The sequence below is a fragment of the Papaver somniferum genome, chromosome 11 (assembly GCF_003573695.1).
Source record: "Papaver somniferum cultivar HN1 chromosome 11, ASM357369v1, whole genome shotgun sequence".
NCBI lineage: Eukaryota > Viridiplantae > Streptophyta > Magnoliopsida > Ranunculales > Papaveraceae > Papaver > Papaver somniferum.
The window spans coordinates 79,093,299-79,103,415 of NC_039368.1; positions in this window are offsets into that span (position 1 = coordinate 79,093,299).

Sequence of the window (10,117 nt, forward strand, 5' to 3'; positions counted from 1 at the left end):
CAACTCCTACAACCAAGATGCTTCCATCCACTTAGATCGGTTAGTGCTATCCTTAATTGGCACAAATTTCTAGGCCTTGGAGTTTATTTATTGCATCTAAAAGCTAACAATTTTTTTCCCCACCCCCAAACTTAAATCTAACATTTTCCTCAATGTTTCTAATGAAATAGACATACCAAAAGTATAATAACACGAGAAAAAGGTAAAGAGTGAAGTTGGAAAGATAGTACCTGGGTAAAGCGCAACAATCATTCTATGGATATTAAGGAAGAAAATAATATACAACATACAAACTACCTCGATGGTCAATCAAGGGTAAAAAGGGTCCTCCAGAAGGACCTCCTCAACATCACATGTAGGAAAAGGTTTCAATATCTGCCCATTAACCTTCCAAGAACTACTACCATCCGGTGTCTCGATCTCAACATCTCCATGAGGAAAGACAGTAGTAACAATAAAATGACTCTTCCACCGAGAACGTAACTTCCCAGGAAAGAGATATAAGCGGGTATCATACAAAAGAACTTTTTTACCTGGAGAAAATGACTTTCAAAAAATATTTATACCATGCATCTCTACAAATCTCTTCCAACTCATTGAGCTGGAGTTTCCTATGGGCTCGATCCTGCCTTGTGAAGTGAAAAATTTAGATGCTTAACATCTCAATATGCTATGTATTCTAACTTAACAGGTAAATGGCATTCCTTTCCATAAACAAGTCGATAAGATGACATTCTAATGAGGGTCTTAAACGCATTATATTAATCCCATAAGGCATCAGTAGGCCTAGACGTCCAGTCTTTCCGATTAGGATTAACTGTACTAATATACGTTTTGTCTCCCTACTGGAAACCTCTACTTTACCACTAGTCTTTGGATGATACGGGGTAGCTACCTTATGTGTAATACCATATATTTTCATCAAAAACCTAAAAGGTCCATTATAAAAGTGCGACCCTCTATCACTAATTATAGCTCGCGGTGTACGAAAACATGTAAGTATATTTTCTTTCAAGAACCCAATTACAACCCTATGGCCATTGGTTTTACATGAAACCACATCAATCCACTTAGAGACATAGTCAACATTGACAAGGATATATAAGTTACTAAAATAATTAGTAAAGGGACCCATAAAGTCAACACCACACACATCAAAGACCTCAAAAACTATAATGGGGTTCAAGGGCATCACGTTCCTAAGGGAAATGGTTCCTAATTTCTGGCAACGTTCACAATAAAATTGGGTACGCTCGGGTTATTTTAGTAAAATATACCTACAGTTAAAGACTGTTCAAAGGTACTAGGCTCAGGCTTGTTTTAGAGCGTTGCTCGGTTAAACTCACCAAGCCTTGGTATGTCAAGTTTGGTTGTCATGTTTTAGTATCAAAACTCAACTAGAGTCACTTGATTAAGATTACTAGATTTAACTTCGTTTAGGTTATACTAGAAAGTCTAGGGATGTTGAGACATACAAGTATTACCTTCAAGAAGGTGAATACGTATTGACTACAACAAAGACACCATCCTTCCACTTGAGGTTAGTGATATTGAATTGACTTTTTTACATTCATATTGTTACTTTCAAGTCGTTTAAGATTGAAAACATAACATGCACAGCTATATTTAATAGTCTGATATTATACTTGGTCATTTTATTTTGATCAAATGTCAAGGAAGAATATTTAATTACGAAGTATAACGTTTATCTTTTGAACTTCATAAGTGTCACATCGTCATAATCTATGTAACTTGTTACTTGATTATGCATGGTATATAGGTATGATTTCGTCCTAGGAAACTATGTTTCTCTACATATTTTTAAAAGAATTATACACATATGAACTTGCTTTGTAATAAAAAAGAAATCAATAAGTATTTTGGTCTGGTTTTCTATGAAGATCTATTGGATGGCCAATTTGAAACTAAGGTGAGAATTCAAGTAGAGCCGATCTTAACGAATGTTGAGAGCCTTGGTAGAAGCGATCCTTACCTATATTGGGATACATGGTAGAGCCGATCCTAACTATTGTTCGGAGTCATGGTAGAACTGATCCTTACATGTATTGAGATACATGGTAGAACCGATCCTAGATATTTTTGGGAGTAATGATAGAACTGATCCTTACCCATATTTGAAGTCTTAGTAGAACCTATCCTAGATATTTTGGGAGTCATGGTATAACCGATCCCCACCTGTGTTGGTAGTCATGGTAGAACCGGTTCGTAAGAGAAAAACTGATTTTCATCATTCACATAATACTTACGGTTTTGTGTGATTTTGGAATTTGGGTTTGCTAAATATAAAATTTCTACATGTTGACATAATTCGAACATGCACGCAATGCTTATCATTGATTGTTCAAAGATATTCCTTGATATTGTTGGAATTTTTAGTTAAAATTATTATGTGAGTGAAAATTAGTTTTCAAGATTTAAACTCCAAGAGATGTGTTTGGGTTATGGATTTCCACCATAAGACACCTAGTCATGAGTAGGTGTTATGGAGAGTCACCATTGGCCATGGGGAGTCACCTATTGGTGAAAAGACACCTTGTAGAGTCACTATTGACTCTATATATACCCATCTCTTAGTTTTGTATTAAATGAGTTTTCACAAGCTTTTTGAAAAGTAGAAAACAAGTTTTCGAAATCAAGAGTCATAGTCATTTAAGAGCACAATAATTTTCAACATTCGCTGGTCTAAAAGTATTGTAGTGGTACTTACTATAAGGCGTGATCGTTGTATCTTGGAAGACGATATCCGTAGAACCGTTAACACCATATGAGGGGATGAATTGTCTTTAAGGAAAGAGGATTACCTCGCTTCGATCAACCAATCCGATAAATATTTCTAACTCTTTTTCTTCATTAGTATTTTGTTTGCATGAAAATGATTTCCGAGAAACCGAAACCGTATACCATATGTATATTGCTAGAGGATCTGCTAACCAAACAGATAAGTAGTTTTAATTTGGTTTTACTTGTGAGATTCCAGATCCTGTATTAAATTACTCCATCGGATCAAATCCATTTTGTGGATTCAAGACCGGTATGTAGTTAGATACTTCCTTTCATGGAATCTTATTTCCATGGTGTCATGACTATTAAAGATAATCATGAAATGTGGAGAAGAAGTATTTTGACCGATTCTAATATGACATTAAGTCACGGGGTTGCATTGATGATTTGTACATTAAATCACCCCTTTTCGAAGAAATGAAACGGCATGAAGCCATGAACTGCGCAGTTAGGTCTTTGAATCTCTTTTTAAGAGAATTAGAGATATATATCACTTTTAGCAGTGGGTATAAAAGTGTTGATGGGATAGTAAGGGGGAAGTCATTATTCAAGAATGAGATTTTTGTTTTTCTTCCTTGACTAGTGTCTGATTCGGTATGTGATATATACTTGGTTTATCACATGGCTCTATCAACCAGATTGGTTTGAATTGCTTTGTTCAGAAAGGCGTCTCTTATCGCTGCAAATTCTTCGAAAATAAGAGATGAAAATGCAATACAACAAATGTATAGAAGTGTGTTCTTACATTTGAAATACAATCCGTAATGGATCTAGTTGTACGGATGGCAAGATGAACTCTATGTACCATCACGTAGGTGGTATATGAGAATGCTTATGTATATATGCAGTTACTTATGTGGGCGAAATAAGGAAAAACAGTCAATGAAGCATTTCCCCTTGGTTGTGCAAGCGCAATTCTGTTTGAGCAAAGCACCAGTGGTAATGGCAGTTTCATAACATAGAAAATGTCATGAAATATGGGGGAGAAGACTAATTAAGAGTACTCTTGGTCCGTACAAGATACTGAGATAGTACCCTCTAAATGTGGGGGGTTCAGAGGCTCCGAGACATTTCTCATAAATGGGTGACTATGAGAATCGATCTCGATTTTGGCACCAAGTTTGCTAAGGAAAAAGCAAAGCAGTGTTCTATACACGAAAATTACATGATGAATATCTAAAACCAGTACACTACAGAATTGTGGGGGTGGTTGTCATATATATATAACAAGAAGGTGTTATATTGATGAATTCATTAAAATGTAGTGGTGCCTATAATGGTTTTATGGTACGTTCCTTTAAATACAAGGTCAACGTAATAACATAAAGCAATTGCTCTCAGATGTGCATCTAAAGGAAATAATGTTTCAGAATTGTTCGGGACAATGGATACAAGTTCTAGAGAGAGCTTAAAATTGCATCATCAAGGGGAATGGTCATATAGCCTTACTAAAGAGTAAGTTGCAGCGGTAACCCAACCTAAGTGATTGGAGATCCCATGGTCTAGGTTAAAAAGGGGAAAATTAAGTTGTGACGAACTCGCCAGAAAACACTGGAAGAGATTTTCTCTTTCCCATTCCTATGACAAGAGTCAGTGTTACCTGTCACGTAAGAGGTTGAGATTTTCTCTTAATGATTCATATAGCTTAGTCTAACTAAGAAAAGTATGGAAGGATACTTTCAAATAGGAGATCACCTATATGAGTGAGAAGTGGGGCCGCTTCTATGATAACTATAAAGACTAGGTTAATCTAGAGAACTAATAGAATTCCAAGAACGTTCAGGGCCGAAATGAACACAACCGAGAATTTGACGATTATAAGGAGATATAATGTGTGAGACTTATTGTATCGATTTACATCAACGGACGACAGTTCAACGACATCGCGTCCACTGATTGGCTAGTAAATCCGGTAGGTTTTCGCTAGGTTTGGTTCAAAGCCAAAAGCCACCATTTACCGATGCATTATATTTTCTGCTTGTGCTCTTTAAAGTTTGTAAGTTTTGTTGAGTCAGTATTTTCACTAATGTGGGGGATTGTTGAAATTTTTAGTTAAAATTATTATGTGAGTGAAAATTAGTTTTCAAGATTTAAACTCCAAGAGATGTGTTTGGGTTGTGGCTTTTCACCATAAGACACCTAGTCATGAATAGGTGTTATGGAGAGTCACCATTGGCCATGGGGAGTCACCTATTGGTGAAAAGACACCTTGTAGAGTCACTATTGACTATATATACCCATCTCTTAGTTTTGTTTTAAATGAGTTTTTGCAAGCTTTTTGAGAAGTAGAAAACAAGTTTTTGAAATCAAGAGTCGGAGTCATTTAAGAGCACAATAATTATCAACATTCGCTGGCCTAAAAGTATCGTAGTGCTACTTACTATAAGGCGTGATCGTTGTATCTTGGAAGACGACATCCGTAGAACCGTTAGCACCGTATACGGGGATGAATTGTCTTTAAGGAAAGATGATTACCTCGCCTCGATCAACCAATCCGATAAGTCTTTCTAACTCTTTTTTTTCGTTAGTATGTTGTTTGCATAAAAATGATTTCCGAGAAACCGAAACCGTAAACTATTTCTAACAGATACTCCAGGTGATCCCAAACCGAAATGTTGAGAATCTTTTAATTGATGTTTTTGATTTTCCAGCAATCAAGACATATCCCTTGGAAAGTTATATTAGTTAATTTATAAACCAATTAGATATTTTATAATGAGAACCAATTTAGAGTTTTATTGCATATATTGAGAATCTTTCGGTTTTGGAATTTACTTGTTGTCCAAACAACCTTGGTTCATAAATAATTGAGTGTGCATTTCTTGCAAACTATCCTAAGAGCCAGAAAAAATTTCATTTATGTTGTTTCTGGTGGAGCCGTCTATCCGGAGAAGAAAGTACCCTAATTTGGTGAAATCTCTTACGACCGCTCGATTAAAGACTTTTATGGGATCAAGAAGTTTTACGAGTACCAATGATGGGAAACTAGATAATTGCATTGTTATTTCAGTTTTCGATTACTGATATGATTGACTAATGGTTGTTGAAACTCTGAATGCACCTAATTTGATTATTCTTGAGAGCCTTCTCTTCTGATATAAGGTCACTCAAACTAGAGCAAAATATGAATGAGATCTTTGGAACTGTTTTTAGATTTACAGAAAACTTATGATCATCCCTTATTAACAGACTCCATTCTGTGCATGATCGATCATAAGTGGCTTCAAGTTTTTATTATGCAGGTATAAAATTAGGCAATTGAAGATTTGAAGGCAAAAATACTTTTTCTTATTAGTTTTCGTATCTCGTGATTTGTGCACACATCTTGATCGGCTGGGATCCGAATTAGATCAGATTTATCTTTTATATATTTGATTTTATAATCACATAGATCGACAAGATAAAGATAAAGATAGTCGAACCTGTTAGAGCATTGCTCGGTCAAACTCGCATGCGTTGCTATCTCAAGCATGTTTGTCAATGTTAATGATCAAAACTATAAGTCTTGATTTCTAGTCTATTATAGCTTAGTCTCGGACTAGGATAGAAAGTGTAGTTTAGCTCAAGGACTTCATGGCGATTTATCATACAGGTCGAAGAACTACTCAAACCGGTGGAACTTCTCGATAAAAAGGTATGTGAAGACTTGAACTTATCTATCACTCAAAAGTCTATCTACTCTATCTCCTACTCTTTGAGACAAGAAGTCGTATGCTATATATATATATACTTGGATTATACACATTTGGTATTTCGAGCCGAGTATACCTCGCCTATCTATATCTCGAAATATGTGTTGGTAAGCTTTTCGCTTCGATCAAGTTTTTCTTTACCATGTAACGAAAGCCATGATATGTTTCAATCATCTTGAAAATTGCTTTGACGAGAAATGGTGTAGCAACTATATAACGTCCTCTAAGAATGTTTCAATGATTGAAATGAGAGTTTAGATTACATAACCAATGGTGGACATAAGCATTGTTGTGGAAACACATTTATGTATAAGTCCTATTCTTTGAACCAAAGTTTGCGAACATTGTTGATCAAGAGAACCGTAAGAATGGCGTGAGCCAAGTCCGCGAAATTCCGAAGTTCTCAAACCCGAGAATTTATGCTGGAGTTGAAAAACTACTTGCGTGAAGCTAAGTCCGCATATACAGTCCGCGAACCGGCGAAGTTCTCATACCCGAGAATTTCTGCTGGAGTTTGTAAACTCTGCCCGGTAAATTAAGTCTGCGAACCTAGTCTGCGAACTTGAGAAGGTTATATATTTGAAGATGATTTCTGAAATTAAACTTAATAATACTAAGGAATGCAGTTTGCAAACCGTGGCTATAAAAGTTCATGAACCGATTCAAGTGAATCAAATCATCTTTGCTTCAATTGTTTCTTATGTAGTACATAAGATTTCCTTGCAATTGAACAACTCTCTAACTAGTTAATTTGAAGTCATTTGAACTAGATATGGTGAATAAAAACATGGTTGATATGAAATGCTCATATGGCTAACCTTTTGGTTAACAATTGTTGAACCAACAAGTGCATACGTTTGGGTACGGTTAACAAACCTAGAAGCGTGCATTGTCAAGTGTGTATAACAAGCTAAGTTTTCGATCTAACGGTTGAGAAATATTAGCTTGAATCTAAATCAGGTTTTCATCTAACGGTGAATATTGAATGCTTTTTTACTAAGCTAACATTGATTGCAAACCCTGATTTGAAAGACTATATAAAGGATACATCTAGTATTGTGCAAAACTAATCCCCACACCTTACGTGTGATACTAGTTTGCATGCTAGAGTCATTTCTCCTTTAACCTTTGGTTTTCTTCTTCTAAAACTAGGTTAACGATTTAAAGACTTCATTGGGACTATGAAGCCAGACCGATACTACTTTTATCGTAGTTGTGTGATATGATCTTGCATCTTCTATCGTAAGAGTACAATAAGATTGATTGTCTTGAGATTAATATCTCTGATAGGCAAGATATAAAAAGTAATCACAAACATCTTCGTCCCATTGTTTGTGATTCCGTAACATCTTGTTTCGCCACCATAAGATTAAGATTGTTGTGAGGTGATTGATAACTCTAGGATGTTCTTGGGAAATATAAGACCGGATTATCAATTGGTTCTTGTTCACCTTGATTATTATCAAAAGACGAAACAAAACCTTTAGGGTTTATCTGTGGGAGACAGATTGATCCTTTGATAGACTTGTCTGTGTGAGATAGATTTGTTTATTGTCAAAGCCTATGATTTTGGGTCGTAGAAACTTTTAGTTGTGGATGAGATCAGCTAAGGGAATCAAGTGCGCAGTATCATTCTGGGATCAGAGGCGTAGGAGTATAACTGTACCTTAGATCAGTGGGATATTGATTGGGGTTCAACTACAATCCAGTCCGAAGTTAGATTGGAGTAGGCTAGTGTCTGTAGAGGCTTCATTCAGTGTGTGTTCAATATGGACTATATCCTGGGGTTTTTCTGCATTTGCGGTTTCCTCGTTAACAAAATTTCTGGTGTCTGTGTTATTTCAATTTCCGCATTATATTGTTTTATCTTTATAATTGAAATAATACAGGTTGTGCGTTAGATCATCAATTAGAATAATCCAACCTTTGATTGTTGATTATCATTGATTGATCCTTGGATATTGGTCTTTGGTACCATCCAAATTATTCCTTGTGTTTGAATAAAGACTCGCTGATTTTTATTAACTCGAGTAAATCAAAACAAGAGAGAGAGATTAACTCCTTGAGATACTTTTACCTAGATTGAGTCTGACTGTCTAGTTGATTCTCTAGAAAGTATTTCAAAGTTAGTCCCTACAGATTGTTAAGCGAAATATTGGGTGGTGTTGTTAGACCCCCGCTTTTTCAATTTGTATCAGAGCAGACAAACTCGTTCAAGACCTTACAAGTCTGTGTTTGTAGCGATCTGACTCTATGGACATAGGTGTTATCTCTATTAACGTACCACCAGTCTTCGATGTATCTAATTACTTATGGTGGTAAATTGCTATGCGAGCTTTTCTTCAAGCATGTGATTTTCAATCATGGGTATATGTTGTTAATGCATCTTTTTCATTGGGTAAGACTATTCCTGAAACGGACATTGTGATGAAAATCTCAGATCGCTGCCATCTAGATACAAGTCTAAAAAGCATGCCATTGTTGATGGAAATAACCTTGATAATCTTTCCAGAAATACATTGTTTGGAAAGCCAAAGATCTTTGATCATGATCAAACATCCAAAATCGGAAAGGATGTTGCCTTTAAAGCACAGAAGAACACTAAATTACTTGATAAAGGTAAAAGTGTTTATGTCTCTGAGGATGATCGGTCTGAGGATGATTTTTCGGATGAAGATATTGACAAATCAGTCTTCTTGATCACAATTTAGGGATCTTCTATTGAAGAGAAGTAAACGGTTTTCAAGAGACAAACCTAGGTCATCAGATAAACCTCACAATCGCGTTCTTCCTAAAAACAGGGATGCTGACGAGGCTTCTGACGAGGATATGCCACAGTTCTTTAAGTGTAAAGGCTTTGGTCATTTTGCAAACGAGTGCCCAAATCGTAGAAAATACACTGGGAACAAAGGTCTTGCTGTAACACTTGATGAGATGTCTGAGATCTATGATTCTGATGAAGACAGGAAATCAAGTGTCGGTCTTCTATGTGAAAACATTGATTTTGATAATTGTAGCAATACATATATCAACCTTGATAGTTTCGATGAAGAGGAGAATCCAATCAAGCTGGAAGAATCAATTGACCCATCCTTTGGAAACTCTGGTTGTAATGTTTCAGGATCTACTATGTGTCTAGCTATGTTCACACCACAGATGCCTGAATACTATCCAATTTTGACGTGCTCGTTTTATTCTCAGAAGGGTCATGAACTATCAAGATGTTACAAGTAAAAACATCAAGTGAGGCACGCCAACAAACTTCAACGAAGAGCAAATCAATTGGCAAGGAAGCTTAAACTTGCTCAGAAGACTACTGAGGTATGTAGGATTTTATCTTCGTCTAAGAAGTTGGTTTCCAAAGACAAAATAAGACTATTAGAGAAGAAGGTATGGTCAAATCACTTTGATAGACAGAAGTCTGAGGATTCCTCTCTAGAGGAAAATGATGGACAAATTGTTGTTCACCACAACAAAAATTGATTGTGTTGTTTGGTAAATCTTGTCTCATGTGCCTGATCAAAAGAGATAAGATTATGTACCGCTCAGGCTTTTGGAAAAGTTTTTTTTTTTTAGGTTTGTTTTTCTTGTCTATCAAATAAAGTAAAGGGTTATTATCGGCA